This window comes from Trachemys scripta, chromosome 3 (genome assembly GCF_013100865.1).
Source record: "Trachemys scripta elegans isolate TJP31775 chromosome 3, CAS_Tse_1.0, whole genome shotgun sequence".
In the NCBI taxonomy this organism is placed as follows: Eukaryota; Metazoa; Chordata; order Testudines; family Emydidae; genus Trachemys; species Trachemys scripta.
Genome location: NC_048300.1, coordinates 132808034 through 132834855, shown reverse-complemented (window position 1 = coordinate 132834855; position 26822 = coordinate 132808034).

Below are 26822 nucleotides of genomic sequence, written 5' to 3'. Positions count from 1 at the left end.
CTAATACTTTTCCATTTCTTTTACTGCTATGGAGTTCAGCTATCACTGCTTCATCTCCCCATATGGCGAGCAGATCTCGTACCTCCCGTTCGGTCCATGGTGGAGCTCTTTTGCGATCCTGGGAGGACTCCATCACGGTTACCTGTGCTGATGAGCTCTGCGTGGTCACCTGTGCTCTCCACGCTGGGCAAACAGGAAATGAAATTCAAACCTTCGCGGGTCTTTTCCTGTCTACCTGGTCAGTGCATCTGAGTTGAGAGCGCTGTCCAGAGCGGTCACAATGAAGCACTGTGGGATAGCTCCCGGAGGCCAATAACATCGAATTCCGTCCACACTACCCCAATTCCGACCTGCAAAGGCCGGTTTTATCGCTAATCCCCTCGTCGGAGGTGGTGTAAAGAAACCGGTTTAAAGGGCCCTTTAAGTCGAAAGAAAGGGCCTCGTTGTGTGGACGTGTCCAGGCTTAATTCGGTTTAACGCTGCTAAAGTCGACCTAAACCCGTAGTGTAGACCAGGCCTTAGAGTGCTGCATCTGCGCAGTTTCTGCGCACTAAGTGGCTTGGCAGTGTGTACACCTCATGAGTTACAGCACCCAAAGCTGCTTTACTGCACACAAACCTGCCAGTGTAGACAGGGCCTAAAGTTCTGAGTTTCTGCAAATTGCAAATAAAAATTATACATAATGAGTGTTTTGAATATCTGCTATCTCTATGTTCATCCTCCCTCCAGGCTCTCCTTCCCATTTCCTAACTGTAATTTTCAACTCTTCTCTCACCGCCCCACATATCCAATCTCTTACATCCTGATCGTTCTTCCTCTTTTAAACCTTCACCTTTCCCCACTGCTAAAACTTTTGTTCACACCTTGGTCATCTCTCACCTGGGTCATGCTGATTCTCCTTCTGTTTCTTTATAACTCCCAAGTGTGTCCAAAAGGACACTGTTAAAATAATCTCTCTCCTACTGCTCAAATACATTACTCTCTGATTGAATCCTTCATTGCCTTCCTATATTTTACTGCTTGAGATGCAAGTTCTTCACTGTGTTTTATGAGGCCCTAATCAGCTTAGCCCCCACCTACATACCTGTCCTAAAATAATGGTTTCACATAGCAACACCCTATTGTTGCCACACAGAAGGTGTGAAATTGAAATGTGAGATCTCTAATCCTACACTTTGCTTAATTTATTATTAAGAGGGGAGGCCACACTGATTATACAGGAGGTTCCAATCAAGTGTTTCTTGTGGTGGCTCCAAGTATGGATCACCAGTCCTTGTCTGTATTCACAAATTTCTTCTCTGCTGAGTTCCGGATTAATATTATTCTTTCCTTTTAGGGTGCACTGCTAAAGAATATGCCTAGTATAGGCTCTTGAATGCTCTATTTCAGACAAGAATCCAGGATATCATAGAATCATAGAAATGTAAGATTGGAAGGGACTTTCAGAGGTTATCAAATCCATCCTCCCTGCCCTGAGACAGGCCCAAGTATACCTAGACCATCCCTGACAGGTATTTGTCTAATCTGTTCTTAAAAACCTCGAATGATGGGGATTTCACAACTTTCCTTGGAAGCCTATTCCACATCTTAACTATACCTATAGTTAGAAAGTTCTTCCTAATATATAACTAAATCTCCCTTTCTGAAGATTAAGTCCATTACTTATTTCCCTGCCTTCAGTGGACATGGAGAACAGTTGATCACTGTCCTCTTTAAAGTAGCCCTTAACCTATTTGTAGACTGTTATCAGGTCCCCCCTCATTCTTTTTCCCCCTCAAGACTAAATATGCCCAGGTTTTTTTTTGTAACCTTTCCTCATAGGTCAGGTTTTCTAAACCTTTTATCATTTCTGTTGCTTTCCTCTGGACTCTCTCCAATTTGTCCACATTTTTCTTAAAGTGCAGCTCCCAGAATTGGACACAGTACTCCAGCTGAGGCCTCACCAGTGCCAAAAAGAGCAGGAGGATTACCTCCTGTGTCTTACATACAGAATCATAGACTCATAGACTTTAAGGTCAGAAGAGACCATTATGATCATCTGGTCTGACCCTCTGCATGCTGCAGGCCACAAGACCCTTCCCTGGACTCTGCCGTTGAAGTCTCCAATCCTGTGTTTTAGTGACTTCAATCGGCAGAGACCCTCCTGCTAGTGATCCCTGCCCCATGCTGCGGAGGAAGGCGAAAAACCTCCAGAGGCTCAGACAATCTACCCTGGAGGAAAATTCCTTCCCGACCCCAAATATGGCGATCAGTAATACCTCATGTTAATACACTCAAAAGTGATATTATATTTTTCCATAACTGCATCATAGTGTTAACTCATATTCAGTTTGTGATCCACTATAACTCCCTGATCTGTTTCATCATCTATTTATCCCCCTTTTTATAGATCTGCATTTATTTATTTTTTCTAAGTGTAATATTTGCCCAAGTGCAATTACATCTTGTTGATTTCAGACTAATTCTCCAATTTGTCAGGGTTGTTTTAAATTGTAATGCTCCAAAGTGCTTGCAGCCCCTCCCAGGTTGGTGTCATCCACAGATTTTATAAGTGTACTCTCCACTCCACTATCCAAGTCATTAATGAAAATATTGCCTTGTACTAGACCCAGGACTGGTCCCTGTGGGACCCACTGGATATGTTCCACAGTCTGACAGCTAACCACTCTCTGAGTACATCTTTCAATCAGTTTTGCACACACCTTATAGCAATTTGATCTAGACCAGAAGGTCCCCAACTTTTTTTGGTGTGTGCCTCTCCCCCCGGTGGAGATTCATGCCCTATATATGCTCCCCTCCAACCCCCAGCCCATGTGAACCTGACCTTAGCAGGGAGTGGGAGCAGACTAGAGAGGGAGGAGCTGCTCCAGCCCAGGGAGGAGCTAAAGAGCAAGTTTGCCCCGCACTCACCCTGGAGCAGCAGCTCTTGTGTCCCGCTGGGCTGGGCTGGGCCCAATTCCCTGGGCTTAAGATCTGGCTTACAGGGTGACAGCACCCTCATATTTAACCAGGCTGCCCCTCCGCCATAATGAGGAGCGTTGCAACCCTGCACACCTGTTTTGTGTGTTTGTTAACATGGGGCTCTACCCTGCATCAGTCAGCTCCTCATACCCCCAACGATCTTGTCACAGTCCCCCCTATGTGCCCTATAATTGAAAACCTGTGATCTAGACCACATTTCCCTAATTTGTTTAGGAGAATGTCATATTAGACTGGGTCAAAAGCCTTAGTAAAATTGAGAAATAACACATCTACTGCTTCCCCATCCATAAGGCCAGTAACTCTCTCAAAGAAGGAAATTAGGTTGGTTTGGCCTGATTTATTCTTAACTAATCCATGGGGGCTATTCTCTATAAACATGTTATCCTATAGGTGCTTACAAACTGAGTGTTTAATAATCTGTCCCAGTATCTTTCCAGGTATAGAAAGTAGGCTGACTGGTCTATAATTCTCAGGGTCCTCTTTGTTCCCCTATTTAAAGATTTGATGCTATGTTTGCCCTTCTCCAGTCCTCTAGGACCTCACCTGTCCTCCATGAGTTCTCAAAGATAATTGCTAACGTCTTCTGAGATTGCTTCAGCTAGTGAATTTCATCAAGCTCTGCCAACTTTAATACATCTAACTTGTCTAAATATTTTTAACCTGTTCTTTTCCTATTCTGGCTTGCAATCCTTCCGCCCTTGTTGTTAATATCAACTGTGTTAAGTATCTGCTCAACATTTACCTTTTTTAGTGAAGACTGAAGCAAACTAGGCATTAAACACCTAAATCTTCTTGATGTCAGTAATTAGCTCTCTTTCCCTGCTAAGTAGAGGACCTATGCTTTCCTTCATCTTTCTCTTGCTCCTAATGTATTTCTAGAAACTCTTCTTATTCTCTTTTTTGTCATTTACTGAATGGAACCCATTTGTGACTTAACCTTTCTGATTTTGCCCCCACATGCTTGAACTATTCTTTTGTACACATCCCTAGCAATTTGTGCATTTTTCTGCCGTTTCTAGTTCTCTTGGATAGTGATAAAATGTACTATCTGGAGACATCATCAACAAGACCCTAATACTTCTTGGAGATTAAGAACTTGATTTTATATTTAAGAGGAGTGATAAGGGGATCATGCACTTTCTGTGGAATGGACCTAGACTGATCCTGAAGAAACAAAAAAGTCCAATCGCACTTTGATGCCTCGGTCACTTTAATCCACATTTACACTTACTGCATTAATTTGAAGAAGACTGTGATGTGGCAAACCTATTTTGTACTGTTGTAAATAATACAAAACTTTGCAGAGTATAATAAGGCCATTGCTACTTTAATTTGATTAAAGATTCTGGCTTTAATTAAATTAATTGTTGATGTTTCACAAGGGTTGCTAGGATTTGATGGGTTTTTTAAACTGAAGATGCTGTTGCCCTTTTGTGCAGTATTACTTTCAGATAGCCTTGCTACACTCCTATTGACTTCATTGGCAGCACAAACAGTCCCTTCAGTTGTAAACTCATTGCAACAAGGACCTTGGTATTTCATACTGTGCAAGCAGAGAGCTGGCACTTAACTAAATAATTACTACAAAAAGTTCTTAATCTCCAAGAAGTATTAGGGTCTTGTTGATGATGTCTCCAGATAGTACATTTTATCATTGTTAACAAACACTACTGCAATCACACTGGGAATATGTTTGCTTACAGTGTATTTTGCCAAATCTAGCTCATTTACTAGCAATTAGGACATTAACAATTCTGAAATTTGTCAGCTTTACTGCACATTTTGCCAAAATATAAGAGCAGCTCTGAAAATCTGTTCTATTGCTTTTAGAGCAATAATCAGGTTAGGTTCTAAGCCTGTTTGACATCCTTTTTCTGAACCATAGATAACCCTGTAATATTTTCAGTAAAAATTATAGAGTGATAACTAAGGATCCTACACTTCTTTTGTATATTAATAACATTGAAATCAACCAGTTGATAACTAAATGTAGCACAGAATTTCTAAACACTATAATTTGAACATGACACCTGTGTGTTCTGTTTTGTTCTTTTGCTTTGTCAACAAAATCATGTGTAACGTAAGATTAATGGTTCTGATAATTGCCTGAGCCACTGTGAAATTTGTTCTTGGTAGTAGAATGTATATGAAAGGATTTTGTGAAGTGTAAGCTATATTTGGAAAATGCTAGTGACAATGTGGCAAAGTGGATTTTTTGTGTTGTTGGTTTTTTTAAATCTAGTACAGACTTTAAAAAACCCATTCCTATCTTCTTCAAGGGCCTGATGCTCCAACCCTGATGTCAATGGGAGTTTTACTATTGACTTCAGTGAAAGTAGGATTAGGCCCCAAATGAATACTGGCTGAGTTCTTGTGGGTATCGTACCATGTATTCAAAACCCATGCGGCCAAATCTTTCTTCTATCCTTTCTAGATTTGTTTGCTTATTAATGCCAAAAGACATTTCCCTCAAAAAAAATTGTTAAATGACCAATAATGAATAAATCATTAATACAGTAGAGCTCCATGCTCTAGTTGTATTTCTCTCAGGAAGAAGTACTATCTATAAAGTTATTGTAAAGCATGTGGGAGACATGCATTCTTGTTGTTTCAGACCAACAGTAGGGACTTTGAAGCATACTGTTAATACCCCTTCTTCAGTGGATGTGACCCACAGTTACAATCTATTACATTCCTGCTGTGTTGCTTTGTATTTAATCACAATCGTTATTGGCATTTCTCCATTGAAACAATACTTCATTTATTCCCCTAAATTTTCATACAAAATTGAATATATAAAACTCTGGAAACATCTTTGATGAGCAACAAATTAAAATTAAGCCTGCATGCAATGCATGTGTGTATCTGTTCAACAGATGCCTCGTTATTGTTTGATGGATGTCTGTGCCAGAAAAGAACTAGAAGCACATTCTATTTTGTTTAGGAAATACTTGACCCTTAAAAGGTTTCTGGTTTTTGATTCATTTAAAAAATAGCAATTTTAGAGTAAACCAATCATTATTTGTCACTGTTAGAATGACAGTGAAAAGGAAGCACAACAGGCCAGATCCATAGTTGGTGTAAATCAGCATAACTCTACTGTAGTCAATCACATCAACAAAGTTGTGCTGATCTACACCAACTAAGTACCTGTGCCAATCTGGAAGACTGGTTATTTGTTTCTGCCAGAAGATGGTGAGAATCAAAGCCAGGCTCATCATTATGCAGTGTTGCTAAATTCCTCAGTCTGATTCCCAAGAACTGTGCCACATATCAGCAAAGTGGAAATAAGCCACATAAGTTTCATCTTATGGGCCAAACTCTAGTTTCTCTCATATATGGGGCAGGGATGCTGGAAAAATGTGTATAGTGGGGGTGCTCAGAGCCATTGAACTAAACTGTAAACCCTGTATATGATGGAAACCACTTCAAGCTTGGGGTATGGCAGAGAGGAAGAGGGGGCACAGTGATACACTCCCATCTTGCATATGTACACAACCAGAATCCTGATGATTGAGCTTTCTGAGCCCAAGCTCATAGGGATTAATGGCATGATCAGCAGCACTAGATACCCCAAAAGCATGTGTCCGGCTAGAACAATGGCCCTGTCTCTCTGTTCTGCACCAGCTAGTGATGCAAGCTGGACACTAGAGACAAAGCACATTGCATCTCCAATAATGAAGAACAGGAGTCATTTGTGTATATGCAGAATCCTCGTGGGAATTGCTGTTGATGCAATATCTCTCTGCATGTGCAGCAATACCCTTCTTCACCAATATGACTGTGACAGGTACAGCCATAACAGAGGCCCCTGTTTCTGTCTTAGCTTTGAAAGATAGTTCGGGATATAAATTTAAAGGAAGGAAGAAATTTGGTCAAGGGACTGGGAGATAGAATTAATTCTACTGGGTTCTGTTCTTACCTTTGCCACTGATCACTGTGTGACATTGAACAAGTCATTTGCACCTCGAGTTATGCATATGTAATATGAGAACAATAATACCTACATCAGAGAGAAGGTATGTCAAGCTGTCCTGCAGTGGCTCAAGAGCGTGTGTATTGATGTCAGGGCAGACTATTAAGCACCGAGCATAAATCCCAAATTGGCTAGATTTCACCAACCAATTATCAAATGTAAACCCATCAGGCACTATAACAGCCTTAAAATGGAGGCACAGACAGTCCCTTTGAGTACTCTGATTTGTTTTGCAAGACAAGTAAGCCTACCTTTGTGATAGATGATCCCTTACACCAAGAATCACAACAATATTCGGGTTACTCCCAGTCCCAAAGGATCAGTCTTTTATCCCAGGTCAATTGCACATTAGATCTCACACCAAAGATAATGCTTGTAGCCAATCATATAATAAAATTTCAAAAGGTAATAGAAGCCTCTTTAATAAGCAAGCTCTATATGTCCTTTAGGGCTAACCCAGGCTAAGTAGGTGGGGATCCCTTGCTTATGCTTAGAAAGCCTTGCCCCTTGAGGTCCAAGAAGCATAGACATACAGTTCATTCTTGTTAGGGGTTTTTATTCACTTGCAGGACTCCTCTTCCTGGGGGGACGAGCAGAACAACAATCATTTTTTCTCTTTAATGTTCCACAATAATCAGCCTCGTGTTGATGGGCCTTCCTTGTTGAACAGGACATAATGTCTTCTATTGGAGACCCCTTCACACTAGGCTTGTGTCTGGTGACTCACACAATTACAAAGGCTTACAATACAAATGTTTATATATATCTTACAGTATGGGATACAGATATTATAAGTGAGATTAATGCATGGAGCAACTCACAAACATTCAATAAAATATAAACGCTAACACATCCTTATAATGTCTCTGTCCCAAGGAGCTTGCAAACCTAATGCAGAGAAAGTACCAGATAAGAGCTCTTTATTTAATTAGCTTGATCAAATTATATGTATCTAAAGCATCCTAAATAACTGTCATAAGAAATTGCTGTGGTCATTTGTAACCATAGAAGTGTTCATTGCCAACAATATGCTGAAAGGAAATTAGGTATCAAAGGAACAGAAGGGTACATTCAGAAATTCTTGTCCCATTAGTCTCTATCCTCAATACTTAAGTCTCATTCCTGCACTGCCTTACATGCAGCCTTGTTCAGGTTACCTGCATCCCCAGTCTGTGCACATGGAAGAAAGCAACATCTGTAGGACCACTTCTGCCCCTTCCACACGGGTGAGCCAGGAGCAGGTGGAGCTGTGAATTCCCTCTCTTCCTGTTACCTGGGGTTCTTTCAACCCAAAGCTCTTGGTAACTTTTATTCTGTGCAAGGTGGTGTCAGGAAATAAATCAGGGGAGACACAGCCATCCGACCGATAGATGGCTGGCACAAACAGGACAACACAAGAATACTTTCACTTAAAGCTAAACTTTACTTAGTCTCAAGCACTTACACACGTCCGCAACAGATTAGTAAAACACTCTCAACCCTTGATAATTACCAAAGCTAAGTGTGGCTCTCGAGTGACACAGTGGCAGGATTCCGGTGGCCAAATCTTCCGTCTGCCGGTGGGGACCGCAAGATGTATTCAGAGGGAGAGTCCAAAAGAGTCCCAAATGAGTCCAACTACCTCAAACTTTCCCAACTTATTTATACATTAGTAATAGAATGACATGTCCCTTAAAGAAAACTTGTTAAGTAAGCAGTTTCAATGGTCAAGCAAGAGGTTCCTTCTGATTATTGATTAACTAGGTGTGGATTTTTCCAGAGTTTTCAGCCTTGAGACCCCAATAGACATTCCTGGGGCACAGCCTGATCTTTTAAAATGCATGTATCAGCAACTTCAACACAAGTCTTATCAGGAAGGATGTGGGGTCAAGCTGCCCTTTCTGTGGCACTCCAAACGTCCTCCCCTCCTGCCTTGGTCAAGCTGAGACTGCTTAATAGGTTGCTTTAACAATAAGCCATAGTGGTTTCAGGCATTTTACTGGTTTGCCAAAATCTCCCCTTACATTCCCAGTTCCTTGGCCAGCAGATGTAAAAGAGGAAGTAGTGTATGCCAAGTATGGCACTGTGAGTGTCTGAGTTACAATCTGATCCCTGGTCAGCTCTTGAGTCAGCATAACCACATGCTGACCCCATTCATTGCTTGTGATGATGCTACATTAAGCCTTCACTAAGTTATAACAGAACATATGTATAGAGAGTGAACTCAGATAGAATGAAAAAGCCATTTGTATGGCTAAACCCTGAAGTCTACTCAGGTTTTACTCAGCCCTTATATGTGCAAAACATGCATTAATTTCAATGGGATTTTTGCCTGAGGAAAACCTCAGGACTTGGCCCATAGCAGAGTAGAACTATCCTAAATTGTTTCAGTGTCCAAATTGTAGTTCTGGTTAAAGTGAACCTTCATTTATAGAGAAATTCTTCTGTGACATTCTACATGGCTTGAGTAAAGGGAACTGACTGTAACATTTAGACAACAGAATGATTAGCAGTAGTCAGCAGAGTAAGTGTGCATAAAGAACAGATTATGTCAGACAGATTATGTCAGTAGCTTTCTTTGACACAAATGCTAGTTTGCTTAGTTATAAATGCAGGGAGTATCCCTTCCCTATCATCACCTTGAAAGCGAAATTGTGGCATGGATATTTTTTACTAAAATAGCTGAAATGAAAATGCTACCTTTCAATTTTTAGGAAAACAGCTAATTCAAAAGTGGTGCCACCAACCTCCCATGCAAATAGACTTAAGATATTTTAGAACCTGCTTCTTATGATTTTAAAAAACAAGTACTCAATTATTGCTTATTTTGTGTCCTGCTTTAATAGTACCCTTTAATGACAAAATGTTATCATTCGGTTGCATGCCTTATTTAAAATTAAGTTCTGTAAATGCTTTGGCAACCATTATATGTAAATACTTTAACATTTCTGTGTGGATTCTGCAATATCTACACATTTCTCTGAAACAGCATATGTTATACAAACTGTATACTGTTAAAGTCAGTGCCATCAGCTAGAAAGTGTTTGATCCCAGCTCAGTGGTTTGCTAGAGACTGTGTGATCCTAAGGGTTTTTGCAGATTTGCAAGGTTTGAAATAAGGCATTTTACGGAGTGTTTTGTGGAGCCTGCTGAGCAGTTTCCAACAGATTGCCTTCAGTTGATTAGTGAGGTGAATTTATGCAATGTATGGAACCATTTAGTTACCAATTTCTGCACAGGGTTGTAGATAGGCAGCTCCCAGTGACCGTAATAGGAGATACTGATGTGGGTCTGAGGGTAGAATTTAATTCTAAGAAATTTTTAATCCACTATACCATTTAGTCTGATGAATTACGTAGTAGTCTAGTGATTTGATTGGGAGTCAAGAGACCTGTTTTTTGTTCTTGCCTGCAACTCACTTTCTGTGAGACTTTTGTTTAGTCTCTTAGGCTAAAATTTAAATTTAGGTGAATAAGGTGTAGGGCAGACCAAAATGTTGTATTCTAACTGCCCCGTGTGGATGCTGCTTGTGCGAACTAAATAGCATTTTTAGCTTGTGTCAACATAGTCCTCTTCCAAGAGGACTACATTAATGCTAACTAGGTACATTTTTAACTCATGTCTGCAACATTCACATGGGAGAGCGCAACATTTTGGTGTGCTCTGCAGTTCAGACCCCCTAGCCCACACTGCATCAGAGTATAGACAAACACTAAAGTTGGGCAGCTAAATTCATGATTAGGACCCAAATAAGTGGCCTGATGTTCAGAGAGGCTGAGCACCTGTAACTGCCATTTGAGGTAAAGAGTTTTCCCTGAATAAGGAGTACAGACTGATCCCTAATGAAAAAATAATTTGATGCATGTCCCATTCGTAGCCCTTATCCAGCAAGCCATGAGAAATCTGACCGTAGGTATCGAAGTTCCTATGGCTAGAGCAGAGCTGGAATTGCACAGCCTTCTCCCCACAGAGACAGCAGATGCAACAACTCAGGTGTACTCCAAGCAGGACAGCGTTTTTTGCGTGGTGCCGCCATGGTCACCTGGGAAGACATGATGTGAGTTGTCCACACCGAGCAAACAGGAAGTGGAATTTCAAAAATTCCTAGGCCTTTAAAGGAGGAGGGATGGATGCCTGTGTACCTCGGTGCAGGACAGTGGAGTTCAAACTGCTATTCAGAGCAGTCAGGGTGGGCATTGTGGGACATTTTCTGGAGGCCATTTACAGTGACATAACCAGGCTTGATGTCTACACTGACACTTTGTCGATATAACTTTGCTGCAAGAAGCTCTACGCCTCTCGTTGAGGTGATTTTATTTGTTGGCAAAGCAGGAGACTTTTGTCAACAAAACTGCATAGTGAAGATAAGGCCTAAGACTCAGAGCCATGTTGGGCCAAGTGACCCAGCGGTTCTGAGAGGCCTTGTGCCTCATGGAGTCTGAATGTCTCCCCGAGCTCAACAGAGCTCTGGAGAATCTGCTGGCTGCACAGTCTTCTACAGGGCAGAGCATGTGTCTTCCCCCATAGAGTTCCAGATCCACCACTCTGTTGGCCATGGCTCTGCCCCTACCCATCTCATTTAAAGAGGCAGGTGTTCCTGTGGGTATTTCTTGTGCAAGGCCTGCGATAGGATCCTGTCCTTGCATGGGGTCAGGCACAATCTATATCTATATCTATATATTATAAACTTATTTTTACACAACTCAGAAAATTCTGAAGTTACAGCAACAGTAACTCTGTCACATTTCACATATGTGCATATATACAGCAGGATTTCAGCTTACTGTTTATACTGTTAATTTATGATAGGTAGTGCTGGTAGCTATATCTGTAAGGTGATGTGTTACTCCTGTGCTAGGCTCCAACCAATCCATAAGCCAGGAACTGGTTTGGTGACTCACAGGGCAGATATTTAAGCTTCACAGGAGGAACAGCAGCTCAATTGGCTCAACATCAGTCTAGGGCTTGGAAGTCTCTCTTGCCTGATAGTGACAACAAACTCCCCAAGCCTTAGCCTGGTCCTGCTCCAGACCTGTTTCTAGTTCTGCTCCAGCCTTGCTCCAACCCCACCATGTGCTCCTGATTCTGGCCTGATCCCTGGCTCCAACCACTAGATATGACTGCCACAGCTCCAACCAGCCTGATTCTCCCCATAATAGTATTTTCCATATGAGACTTCATATTTCAGTTGCTTATAACTCTTCCATACTTTAATTGATTAGGCTTAAATTTTCTATGCTGGGCGTCTGCTTCAAGCTGATTTTTTTTAATAATCTCCCATCTAAATTGTTCAGCCATTTCTGAAACCAATATTAGGGAAAATATATTGCTTGCCCATATTAACAAAAATTATTCTTACTACTGTTTCATTGGGAATCTTTAGTGCCATGGTGCTTTGGTTGGAGAAACTTAAAATTTGGTGGGGGAGGGAATGCCCCGATGCCAGGGATGTGCCTTTTGCCATCCCCATGAAAAGCTGAGCAAATTTGATCTACTTATAAGCCTCCAAAAATTGGAATTCACATATGCTCAATAAAGAATTTTTAGATTTGGCAGTGTCGCACCCCTACGCTCTGTCATGGCGTCTGGATGGCCAATTGCCGGTCAGAAGGTCACATCAGTGTTGTGTGCAGCATCTTGGTGCTGAGTGCAGTGCCTTGGTGTCGTGTGCAACACACTGGGGCCGTGTGATCATTCTCGAACCTTCCGCCTGGTCAATTGTAGGTCACATTGGTACCGTGTGCTACAATTCCAGTGGGCCGTGTGCATCAGCCTAGTGTGCCGTGTGCAGTGCCTGTTACGTAGAGGGCACCAGTTTGGAGCCTGGTTGGTGTAGGGGCGGAGAACCAATTAGATGCTAGCACGTGCAAGGGTCTTCGAACAAAACTATGTCCCTGGTCTAAATCAGCAGGAGTGTCCGCGTGTTAGCTGGAAGGCCTGATCACCCTTTCAGCCAGGATCTCCTCCGGATTTAGCCGGCTCGTGTCGTGTTCTTTTGGATTACATCTCGTCATGTCCCTGGTGTCTGTACTGCTGGTCAGCTGCTCCTGGAGTGTGGTATGCATGTATTAACTTTTATAGACATTTTGTTGGTTAGGCCCTTTTTCTGTATTACTTGGTACCAAATCTCTTGTACAGTGTATTGAGGGCGAATTGTTACAGTTTATTCAGTTTTGTATACTTGTTCTGGCTTTTGGTAAATAGTTGGTTGTAAATTACCTGATTCCTTGTTGTTAACTGTATATAGCTTGTTTTATACTACTGCTTCTTTGTGTTAAGTGTATGTAGACTGTTTTATAGTGCTGCTCTTGTGACAGTTTGGTTGGTCACTTGTTCCTTTTTCAATTGAGTTTGTATTGTTAGTTGATAAAAGTGCTCCTCCCCAGCCCAAGTTGTGATTTGTTCCCTATTAATAAACTGCCACCTGTTTTTTGAATTACAATCTGCCTCCGTTTTCAATTTCCCTCCTCCACTCGAGTATTCGAACCTGTATTGATTTCAGACAGGCAGAAAAATTATTTGAAGATTCCATCATGCTCTATCCCAGGCTTCAAAGGCTGAGCAAGATTTTTCTTGCACTTGCTTCCCCTGGTATTCAGGACTCACTTGTGATCAGGGATCCTGTCTCTCCTGTGCTCTCAAAAGTCCCCCAGCTGGTACTGAGGCAGCATGAAGAAAGAGGAGGAAAGAGTTTGACTTGAACACAAGGCTGAGGAATATTACCGGAGGATGATGAGCAGCAGAATGGGATGGGAAGAAGGAGCCGTGTGTGTTGGGTAATAAAGTAGAGGGGCTAGGGTGTTTTGGGGTGTGTATAGGTGTCTGGGGGCAGAAGTCATGGTGGTTTGTTGAACAGGAGCAGAGGAGGAGGCAGGAGGGATGGAAGATGAACAGAAGAGGGGGAGGTGGACACAAACCAGGGTGTGGGAGAGAAAGGACAGGAGCAGATGAGGATAAACAGGCTGGGGAAACAGGAGCAGGAGAGTCTATAACTGCTAGAGAACACTCTGTACCAAAATCTGGAATTGAACCCAGGAATCCTGAGTCTCTATATTCTTCTGCTGCCAGCAAATATCTGTGAAACTCTCTGGCAAACTGGTGGGAGGGTTATGAGACACAGTTTGCCAATGGGTTTATGGAGAATAAGAGCTTACTAATGCTACCAGTTGCTATCTTTGCTCACATGGTTGATGTGACCAGTGTTGTGGATCTAAAAGTGCAAATCTTGCTGATGACCCAAGTTGGGGGTCAGTATGATACTACATAATAAAATTTCTGGGTATTTTTAGTTTTGTTTTTTAAATTATGAAAGTACATTTAAAATATGAAACAACATCTAATTACATGATCATACTATTTTTCTAGGGGTTCCCTGCCTCATTCAGTGCACAAAATGGATCCACTCTCTAGATATATCAGAGATACATAGTGAAAGAAACTGCTGCTTGTAGGACCCCTGCCTAAACATCTGTAGTGAATGGGGCAAAGGATCTCAGGGTAACTATGCTCTCACAGTTAAGGAAGTTGAATGTTATCCTTGAGAACTGGATTCTATTCTGTTTCTGGAATAGAAACTTAAAACAGTTTTCACAGGTAGCCACTAAGAGTGTGTTTCTCATTTTCTGATTACCCAACATAAGACGCCTGGTGCCAGATTTGCAGAAGTGCTGAGCACTCGCAACTGAGATCAATGGGATCTGTTCTTTGAACATATTGTTACTCCTTTTGACCCAAGCAGCTAGCCAAAATTTGGAATCCTGTAGGTTGTTTCCATTAGGAGGATAAATTGATGATAGTAATTTCTTAGATGCAAGCCTGTTTATTACAGAGAATGTACAATATTCTCTTTCCTTGAATACACGAGGAATCAAACAGAAAGCAATTTCTTTACTCACAGTTCCAAGCCTCTTTCACCTAATCCAAAAGCTCTCTTTTAGCTTTCTCTCAGGCTCATACTACCAGTGCTTCTGTGGCCCTGGCTGGTGCCTATTTGCTACCTCCTCTGTCCTCTTCTGTGATGTTTCTCTGGCTTATGACTATATCACCCCCACCCCACCTATTAAAACAAAACCCAGAAAAGCCCCTCCATCCACATAGTTCAAATTCCTGTTCGGCCTCACATGTGCCTTTCTCTTGGACAATGAGGTGCCTGTGTTTTGAATGGAGGCTGATATTGTTTCAATTACCTTATTCCATCAAGGAGTTTTAATGGCTTCTTAAAACCATCTTAAATGAAGGATGGTGATTACATTTCTCTCCCACCTCATTTCAGTGAGGTTCAACCCAACGTATAACAACAGTGTAGTATAAACATAAGTATTCTAGAAAATTAGGCCCTAAGGGAGTTAGGTGCCTTTGACAATCTCACTAAGTACCTATCTGCGTCTTTAGGTGCCTGAATACCTTTTGAAAATCTGGTCCTATGTGTTTCAAATTGCACACCCAAAATTAGTTGACATTTTTGACAATTTTGGCCTTAATCTCTGTCTCATTATTCTCATTTCATACATCCTTCACTTCGCAGGGGTGCTGTGAATATATAATAATTAATGTTTGTGAAGCACTCATATATTATGGTGGGAGCACCATGGAAACACCCTGGAAGAAATGAATCATTTGTATTCAGGTCAGGGTTTGGATGGGTGTTAAATAAGGCTGTGGCACACACTGAATGAGGAGAATAAAAAGAAATATTTAATAACTTTCCATTCACTGAATTAGGTAATGTTCCTGTGGAAAAAGTGTATGATCATATAATTAAAGACTGTCATAATCCATCTTTTAAAGGGGACCGAATTAAAGTTGCACAGACTAAGTGCCCGACGATGTACCTAATTTTAGTTCGTGTAAACTCCTCCCACTTAGCTACAAACCACAACTCCTTTTTTCCTCTGTGAGGCAATGTTGAGGATAAAAGCAACGAGGAGTCTGGTGGCACTTTACAGACTAACAGCTTTATTGGGCGTATGCTTTCTTGGGTCAAAAAACCCACTTCTTCAGATGCATGGAGTGAAAATTACAGATACAGGCATAAATATACTGGCACATGAAGAGAAGGGAGTTACCTTACAAGTGGAGACCCAGTGCTGATAAGGCCAAGTCAGTCAGAGTAGATGTGGTCCACTCCCAATAATTGATGAGGAGGTGTCAATACCAAGAGAGGGAAAATTGCTTTTGTATTGAGCCAGCCACTCCCAGTCCCTATTCAAGCCCAAATTAATGGTGTCGAGTTTACAAATGAATTGTAGCTCTGCAGTTTCTTTTTGAAGTCTGTATTTGAAGTTTTTTTGTTGAAGGATGGCTACTTTTAAATCTATTATTGAATGTCCAAGGAGATTGAAGTGTTCTCCTACTGGCTTTTGTATGTTACCATTCCTGATGTCTGATTTGTGTCCATGTATTCTTTTACATAGAGACGGTCTGGTTTGGCCAATGTACTTGGCAGAGGGGCATTGTTGGCAGATGATGGCATATATCATATTAGTAGATGTACAGGTGAATGAGCCCCGATGGTGTGGCTGATGTGACTGGGTCCTCTGATGGTGTCACAAGAGTAGATATGGGGACAGAGTAGGCAACATGGTTTGTTACAGGGATTGGTTCCTGGGTTAGTGTTTCTGTGGTGTGGTGTGTAGTTGCTGGTGAGTATTTGCTTCAGGTTGTGGGGCTGTCTGTAAGCAAGAACTAGCCTGCCTCCCAACATCTGTGCGAGTGAGGGATCATTTTCCAGGATAGGTTGTAGATTGTTGATGATGTGCTGGAGAGGTTTTAGCTGGGGGCTGAACATAATGGCCAGTGGTGTTCTGTTATTTTCCTTGTTGGGCCTGTCCTGTAGTAGGTGACTTCTGGGTACCTGTCTCACTCTATCAATCAGTTTCCTCACTTCCCCAGGCGTATATTGTAGTTTTAAGAAAGCTTGATAAAGATCTTGTATGTGTTTGTCTCTGTCTGATGGATTGGAGCAAATGTGGTTGTATCTTAGGGCTTGGCTGTAGACAATGGACTGTGTGATGTGTCCTGGATGGAAGCTGGAGGCATGTAGGTAAGTATAGTGGTCAGTAGGTATAGGACTAGGATGGACTACAAGCTGTCAGGAACAGTATCCCTGATGAGGCCACGACACACCTGGTGGCTGAGCTTTGTGACTTTGTCCTCATTCACAACCATTTCAGATTTTTTTAATTAATTAATGGAGATCCAGTTCTGGGAGATAGGGTAAGAGACCTTGAAAGATCATCGAGTCCAGCCTCCTGCCTTCACTAGCAGGACCAAGTACTGATTTTGCCCCAGACCCCTAAGTGGCCCCCTCAAGGATTGAACTCACAACCCTGGGTTTAGCAGGCCAATGCTCAAACCACTGAGCTATCCCTCCCTAAGGGCAACTTATACCTTCAAGTCAGCGGCACTGCTATGGGTACCTGCATGGCCCCACAGTATGCCAACATTTTTATGGCTGACCTAGAACAACGCTTCCTCAGCTCTCGTCCCCTAGCGCCCCTCCTCTACTTGCATTACATTGATGACATCTTCATCTTATGGATCCATGGGAAGGAGGCCCTTGAAGAATTCCATGTGGATTTCAACAATTTCCACCACACTATCAACCTCAGCCTGGATCAGTCCACACAAAAGATCCACTTCCTGGACACTACAGTGCAAATAAGTGATGGTCACATAAACACTACCCTATACCAGAAACCTACTGACCGCTATACTTACCTACATGCCTCCAGCTTCCATCTACTAATGTGATATATGCCATCATGTGCCAGCAATGCCCCTCTGCCATGTACATTGGCCAAACCGGACAATCTCGACATAAAAGAATAAATGGACACAAATCAGACATCAGGAATGGTGACATACAAAAGCCAGTAGGAGAACACTTCAATCTCCTTGGACATTCAATAACAGATTTAAAAGTAGCCATCCTTCAACAAAAAAAACTTCAAAAACAGACTTCAAAGAGAAACTGCAGAGCTACAATTCATTTGCAAATTTAACACCATTAATTTGGGCTTGAATAGGGATTGGGAGTGGTTGGCTCACTACAAAAGCAATTTTCCCTTTCTTGGTATTGACACCTCCTCATCAGTTATTGGGAGTGGACCACATCTATCCTGACTGACTTGGCCTCATCGGCATTGGTTCTACACTTGTAAGGTAACTCTCTTCTTTTCATGTGCCAGTTATATTTATGCCTGTATCCGTAATTTTCACTCCATGCATCTGAGGAAGTGGGGTTTTTTTTACCAACGAAAGCTTATGCCCAATAAAGCTGTTAGTCTTTAAGGTGCCATGGACTACTCAGTGTTTTTGTGGATACAGACTAACACGGCTACCCCTCTGATACCTGAATATTGTAGATGTTTTTCAACAGCTGTGGGATGCCAATATACCACCTCATCTTGTAGAGAGGCTCTCATAGGACATTTACACGTAAGTTGCATCTTCTCTGTTTCCTCTTTGGCACGTATCCCAGGGAAACATATGGCATTATGTTCTTTAAAAAAAATTATAAGCCAGAGAAGAAGAGTACATAGACATTTAGTTGACCGAAGGCTCTCATGTTCTAATGTAGAGGGTTGGATTTTGGGGTGGGTTTTTTTGTTGTTTGTTTTGTTTTTTGCTTTTTTAGGAATGTGTGATATAATTATCATACATCTCCCAAAACCTACTAATGTCTTTAAGAAGTTTCTCCAAATAACACACTATTAGCTGTGCCAAAGAGTGACTCAATGCCTTGAGGCACTCTTCATTATAGGTACTTCTCTAATGTTCAGTCTATTTAGTTTATCAAAAGGAAGGCTCAGGCAACTTGATCATGGTTTATAAGGACCTACATAGGGAGACATCTGACATGAGAGAGTCCTTTGATTTAGCAGACAAAGGCATAACAAGATCCAGTATCTGGAGGCTGAAGTTAGAAAAAGTCATTCGGGAAATAAGATACAAATTCTTAACAGTAAAGGTTATTAATCATTAGAACAGTTTACCAAGGAAAATGGTAACTCCATCATAACTTGAAGTCTTTAAATCAAGATTGGATGTCTTTTGAAAAGATATGCTCTAGCTGAACAACAAATTATGGGGTTTGATAGCATTCACCTATGCAGCAAGAAAGAATAATTCCCCCCAGCGACGCTATTACTGGGTGAAATTCTCTGGCCTGTGTTCTGCCGGAGGTCAGACAGGCAGTGTGGTTCCTTCTAACTTTAAATCAATGAATCTATAGCTGCACTCTTTACACACCAAGGACAGGTCATATATGATCAGACATAAATTATCCAGTCATTGAAATAAACTCTCAACAGAATCTTTTTGGAATGTAGTGTGCTTAAATCATTAAATTAAATGAACTACTGGCCATTATTATTTATCATTTCTGTAGTACCATAGATGAGCATGATGCCTACTGAATATAAAAGTAAATGTAGTGCCAGACTTAAAGAGCTTTTAATCTGCAATAAATAGAAAAGGGAAGGAAAGCAAAATAAAATCATGCCATTAGAATTATTTAAATTTGGTATGCAACTTGGTAGTCCTCTTTTTTTTTTTTAATTTACTTCCCTTAAATCACTTTACTTCATTATTTCATAATTGATTTTTGGAAATTTAAAAAAACAATTCCATTCCTCTTCAAGGACCATGTCTTTAAAATTCCGAACTTGAAAACACAGCTTTTTCAGTTGTACAAAGACAAAAATTCCACAACTGAACCCTTTGAGCTGAATTCAGATCTAGTGTACAGATGTATATCTGTACCTTTACGTCCCCAAATATATATATATATTATGTCTGCATAATTCAAAAATAGCTCAACAGAAAATTAAAAAAAAAACTTTTCAGAAAATAAATCACCTTAGATTTGAGACCAAACACGAGAACTTTCAGCAAAAAGAATTATTGTAATTAAGATGTAAATGACTGAAAATAGGGGGATGAATCTTCATTCATGTGCCAACTGCCTTGCATCATTCTGAGGGTGCAAAGCAGCCATGTATCCATTGGATTACTCCTGTGTCAGGAACTGAATGAGAGTTTTACCTGAGTCCAGAGAGTAAGATCGAGCCCCTACTCTATTATTAATAGGTCATAGACTTAGATATTTTAAAAATAATGTGGCAGGGCCTGACCTTGCCAACCATTATTCACTCAAGTAGTCCTTATTCCCACTGAAGTCAGATGAGTAAAGATTCATCAGGCACTACATTATATATTTGTTATTCTTCAAACAACTTAATTTTTCTTTAAAAAGAAAAGAAATTTGTTACTGAACACTTGATAGTGGTGGATATTATTAAACGAATTTGTACTACTAATTAATGCCACAATTCATACCACAGATTACAGTACTAGTAGATTTTAATACTACCTTTCCAGCTCATATATGGACTACCCTAATTGGACTTTAATAGCTGCAATTTTCTGAAAATGTTTCTTAAAAGTTCCGTGTTATAGGAACCAAAACAGAATTTTGTTACAACTGTTTTAATTGTGATTAATCTTATCCTGCATGCATCATTGGTATTTTAGAATTTATATGTACGTAAAGAATATCATTATTTTATTTGGACCAGTGGAATTTCTTGGAAACAATTGTAGCTTGTCCTTCTTGCTCTGCAAAGTTGTGCAAGAATACTTTCAGATTAACTAGTGTTAAATGGCATGGGAACCCCTATCAGTATGGGACATGGGTGGATTTTTTTTTCACATTCACCTAAGTGACTTCCTTTCCCCATTTCCTGCAGTGAGAGACCTTCTCATCCTTCCTACCTTAATTATGAACCCCATCCTCTTTGCATAAACTGTTCATGCTGCACTGAGGTTGTCTGCCTCCTATTCAACTGTGTATTCACTAACACTTCATGAAGTTATTTGAGAATTCTAAGCTGTATGAGCGTAGAGTTTGGAGCAGCACAAGTGAATAGGATAGCCAATCCTCCAGGATTGGCCTGGAGTCTCCAGGAATTAAAGATTAATCTTTAATTAAAGATAATGTCATGTAATGAAATCTCAGGGAATACATCCATTCACTTCTAGAGTTGCCAATTTTGGTTGGAAGGAAGTCAGGAATGCTGCAAGGGTGGGCCCCAAATTCATCATTAAGGTGTGTGTGGGGAGTTCGGTAATTGAAATGAGAACCTCCAAGTGAAGGGAGGGTGACCATCCAAGCACTGGTGGAAAAAGTTTAAAATTTTTAAAAAGACTGTAAAAATGCCCTATAAAAGGAGTTCCATGTTTATGCCCTCTCAATTATTTATATATCAAGTGTATTCAGTTTAAATGTAAAGACATGTTTGTTTTTCCTAATTGCCAGGCCTGCAAACTCAGTCTAGACTCTGAGAGTCAAAATAGGGTGTCTTCGCCTCCTGCACAGGCACCAATAGTAATGGTACTGCCAGCCAAATTGGACCTTAGCTATATATAAATGCCCCCAGTAACACTTATGGAATTCCATTATCTGTGCAAATCCATTGTAGACATGAACCAACTGGGACTAAGTAAGCCATTCTGTTGATGATGCACAAAATGGAATGGAATCTGCAGTTCACGTAAACTTAGCTGTATTGACTCTGTGGGCTTAGCAGAAGTTTGTTTATGGGTTTTTTTTAGAAAAAAAAAGTTTAAATATTTTTGTTACCAAAGTCAACAGATATTACTCTGAATACACAAAACAAATACATCTGTTGAGATTTTTACAGTCACTTTAACACAACATTATTCATGCTGGAACATATATCAATTGTTGGTTATATATAGTACTGGGATACATGGTAAAGTCAGAAAGGAAAAAAATCAAGAAGTAGATTCCGTGCAGTGCATCTATCTCCATTTATCCAGAAGGCCAAAGTCTTTATTATTTACTCAAACATCTCCTAGGAGAGTTGGACTGAAAAGATTTATTGCATCTTTTGTAGAATCTATAATTGTACTGAAGTTTTCTACTGGAATTAGATTTTACCTTAGAAGAGCTCTGTGTGAGCTAGAAAGCTTGTCTCTCTCACTAGCACAAGTTGGCCCTATAAAAGGTGTTACCTCACCCACCTTGTCTGCCTAACTTTACATACATAAGTAGTCCGTTGACTTCAGGCATGTGATAGAAGTTCCTCGCTGAATCTTGGCCTGACATGGCAGAGCACTTCTCAGGATCAGACCCATTAATCATAGTGCAAAGCCATTTAATCTAAAATCTGAATTTCCCCTGGTATGTCATTCTACTGTTTGGCAAAGGTTTGTAAATATGCTACATCTCTACTGGAGGAGGGGTTTTGGGGGCAGGGGGGGAGATCTCTATCTCTTCACATCTCTATCATCCTTCCTTCCCCCTGGTAGAAATGTGAAGTTTACTGTGGATTGTTCAATCTTTTCCCTCTCCCTCCTTAAAACCCAGTGAAAAATAAAATATGCTGTGTATAAATCAAAGCTCTAATACAGCATGCAACCCTCCTTCCCAAAACTGAAGAATTTGTAACAATAATCTATTATATTTTATTTTATTTTATTTTATTTTCTGTCTTACCAGAAGTCACTAGAAGTTCTATAACTTGCTGCAAATACAAACCTAGTACTTCAGTTTTAAAGATGTTCAACATACCTTGGAAAAATAACAATGCCACAAATGTATACTAAGAAACCAGAGCTCTTTCTCAGATTCAAATATTAGCCTTATATTATTATTTGTATTCCAGCTATACCCAGAAGCCATGATCTGGACTGGGCCCTGTGTGCTAGGCACTTTACAAACATAAAAGAAGGTACAGCCCGTGGCCTGGAGTGTTTACAATCTAGAACCGTGATCCCACAATCTTATCCATTAGCACAGATCTCTGCACCCATGTGGAGCCCTGTTGACTCTGGTGAGGTACCATATAACAGCAGGCATCAACTCTAGTGAATCCAGTTGCAGGATCAGGGCCTAGGTTAAGACAAGATGTAACTAGTGAGTATCACAAACAGTAGGAAGAAAGGTGTGGGTAACAGTTTCAGGATTATGCATTTAGGCCCCAATTCTGCAATTAGATGTAAGTGAACAGTCCCTTGTACCCATTCAGAGCCACACTGAAATCAGGCTCAGGCATCCTCCTATACAGATGGGACTCACTTAGGCCTTTCTTTTAGGCCCCTATTTATGTCCCTAACTATACACATGAGTAGTTCCACTGAAATAAGTGAGACTGTATGAACATTTAACATGTGCAGAAGTCAGGGGTTCTCAAACTTCATTGCATTGCGGCCCCCTTCTGACAACAAAAATTACTACACATCCCCAGGAGGGGAGACGGAAGCCTGAGTCCGCCTGATTCCCACTGCCCTGGGCAATGTAGGGGTCAGCCCCAGCCAGGAGACCTGTAACCTGAGCCCCGCCACCCAAGGCTGAATCCCTCAGGCTTTGGCTCAGCCCCAGACAGTGGGGCTCGGGCCTCAGCCCTGAGCTCCAGCAAGTCTAAGCCATTAAAATGGGACCATGACCCACTTTGGGGTCCCAACCCACAGTTTGAGAACTGCTGGCATAAGTGTTTGCAGGACTGCAGTGTTAGTTTAACAGTATGAGCAACTGAACGTTTAAACCATATTTGATGAAATATAAAACCACTGCCTGTTTCTACTTTTTAAACCTCTGCCCCTTTCTATTCTCTTTCATCTCTGCCTGTTTTTTAACTTTGACCTGTTTCTATTGCTCTTTTAAACATGTTACCCATTTGTATTGGTCTTTTAAATTGTGTACATTTCTATATTTTTCTATTTTTTAAAGCTCTACCCATTTTTTTATTGTATGGACTAGTACTGCTGGCAGGCTGTATCCTGTGAAAATATTTTGGAATTCAGATCAGAAACACTACAAATATTTCCAACTTGAGCAGGATGGCTCAGCAGCTAGGTTTTGCAAAGGGTAAATTATGTGGCAATGGTAGAATCACAAAAGGCTAAATTTCTTCTCCAACAATACATGGTTACTCCTTTCCCATGAGGGAATTTATGAAGAGATTCAACTTCTCATTCAAAAAAATCAGAGGATGGCAATAGCTTTGAAAAAGATGAGGGAATATTTTTATCCTTACTAAACAAAGCTATGATTTAACCTGGATCCAGCTTCTCACTAAAGTGAGACTATTTGTCAATACTCAGTACCTTGAGAGAGAAGTATACTACCCACCACACAAAACCCCTAGTCCTGCAACTGTATCCATATGGGGGGGACTCATGTGCCCGCACTGAGGGTGCTAATGCAGTTCCAGGATCAAGCTCTTGGTCCAGGTGGGAGAATGAAAGAACCAAAGAGAGAACAACTTGATAAAAATTTCATTGTGAAAAACAAATGGACAAAGTATGCTCCACTTGATTTCAATGGTGCAGAATCAGGCCTTAAGTTTGTACCAATACTCCCTTTATATAAAGCATCCTCCACTCCCAAAAAAAGACAGAGTCCTGTGGCACCTTATAGACTAACAGACGGATTGGAGCATAAACTTTCATGGGTGAATATCCACTTCGTCAGACACATCAGACCCAGACTAACAGGGCTACCCCTCTGATACTTGCCTCCACTCCCAGTGCATTAAGAGTGAATATACTGAGGTACTCAGCACTTGGCAAGGTAGCATTAGAAGTTAGTGGAGAAAAATTGGCTAGGATTTGTAACCTGGTGATTTGAACGGGCTCCTTCAATAAGAGTTTTACCATCCCTTCCCAGTGAGAGTAGGATTCCCCTGACCAATTGTCTGAGAGGACACCAGTGAGAGAGTCCTAGCACCTTTCATTTTTTCCCAAGGAAATGGACAGTGGAATTCCTACTCCATATCCTACTTTGGTTTGAAAAATAATGGTACTGTCATTTTAATCTTGGAGTATATTAATATCAGCATTGAGTGCAAATAGGCTTGATCTAAAGCCCATTGAAGTCAATGGAAAGAAGTCAAACAAACAAACAAACAAACAAACAAACAAACAAACAAACAAAAAACTTATCCTATAACCCTGGTAGGGCAGGCTAGTGTTTGAAGTAGCTATAGTCAAGTTATGTGGAAAACTACCCAACCTCTCTTTCCCCTTATGCTCCTTTCACAAGCAGGAACTGTCAGTACCTGTATGTCTATTGCTAAAAGACAGAGCAGGGAACATAGTAGGTTAATAATCCATAAGCATTTCACAAAGATCTAGGACAGAGACAGTGACTCTGGGGAATCATATATCTGTACTGAGTGCCTAGTAAGTTGTTTACTGAGAAGCTAGATGAGAAACTAACAGATGAACATCTGTAACAACTACTTATCAGGTAACAACTCCAGTGTACTCTAATAAATATCACTATGTTCTCATCATCACGATATATTCTCCCTGGATGTACAGTAGTTGCAGCTTGGCAACATTATATAATGCTGGAAGAGTTGGGGGGGGGGGCGAGGAGACGTTCATATCCAGCATTTGTACTTGTTTACATTGCCATCCGTGATTCCTCATGCTTACCATTTCACTTCATGTTGTTTCAATTCTCAGCTAATGAGCCAGTATTTCAAATAAATATTTGCTGTTAACAATGAAAGTCCTTTAGGTTTCATGAATTGCCTTGGAAGACCTATTTTAATTTTAAGAACTACTCCAATGTGGGGCTTATTTCACACACAGTCAATAATTATTGTACTCTGTTTGTTTTGCTCTTGTTTACCATATTTTTTTCTGCCAAAACACTTTTTTTTGTGTGCCTTATAGAAATAAAATTGTATGAGTCGGTGCTACTGGCATATTGTAGGCGAGTCTCTCTATCCTCCCTCCCACCTGAAATAATAATAAAAGCACGTGCAGATCATCAAATTATCCTTCCCCAGCACCACTCAGCCATGCCTCCCATGTGTCCCCTTTAGCTACGGCATTTTTACACTCCCTCCCACCCCCCAACGCAAATGCGGGAGAGAGATAAAGACAAACCCAGTATAAGCCCTTTCTATGTGCTTTCTGCAGGCACGTTTTTGTTTTCTAGCTGAATGATGCTGGAGAGAGCTGATGTGGGGCGGCTGGAGGAGAAGCTGCCCTTAGCCTGGCAGATTGCAGGGTCAAGGCAAGCGCGGCTGCAGTGATCATATGCGGGGTGGGGGGACCCTCACTTGCATTTTTAGGTAGTCCTGGCTTGCTGCTAGCCCTGGAGCTGGGGGGAGGAGGGAGGCTGGGAAGAACTCTCCCTGCCCTTCACAGGAACGACCTTCCCCCTGGAGTGGCCGGGGCCCCGAGGTAGGGGGTGATGGAGGCTAACGGGTCCCCCCCCCCGACCCTTGCCGCGTTGGATGGTCCCCCAGCCGTAGAGGGGTGCGCTCTAGCCCCATGGGGGTGGCGGGCCGGGAGGCGCTGCGAGGGGATCGTAGCACACCGAGCCCGGCAGCAGGGGGGCAGCAAGCAGCCGTGTCCCCCCCCCCGCCCCAATCTCCCACCAGCGCGCGCCCGCGCCCCCTCCCGCCGCGCGCGCCCGCGCCGGAGTCTCCCTCGCCGCCTCCTCCAGCAGCAGCAGCAGCATCGGCGGCGGCAGCAGCGCCGGGGATGGGCAGCGAGAGCGCGCCCAGGAGCAGCCCGGGCTCCACCGCTCCCCCCCGCTCCTGCTGCTGCTCCTGCCCCGCCGCCCCCCGGGCAGCGACCCCGCCGCGCCGCCGCCAGCTCCCGCCTTGCACGGGTGAGTAGCCGGAGCAGGGCGCCCCCCGCACACCTGCTGCGCCCCGGGCGGAGGGACGCCGCTGGGACACGGGCTGCGAGCGGCGTTTCACCTCGCTGCCCCCCGGCTCCCCCCCCCCCCCCCACCCACACACACACACACACACACACCCAGCACCACCACCAACCCCCACCACCCCCCCACACCCAAAAACACACACAGACCCGGCAGGGACACACACACACA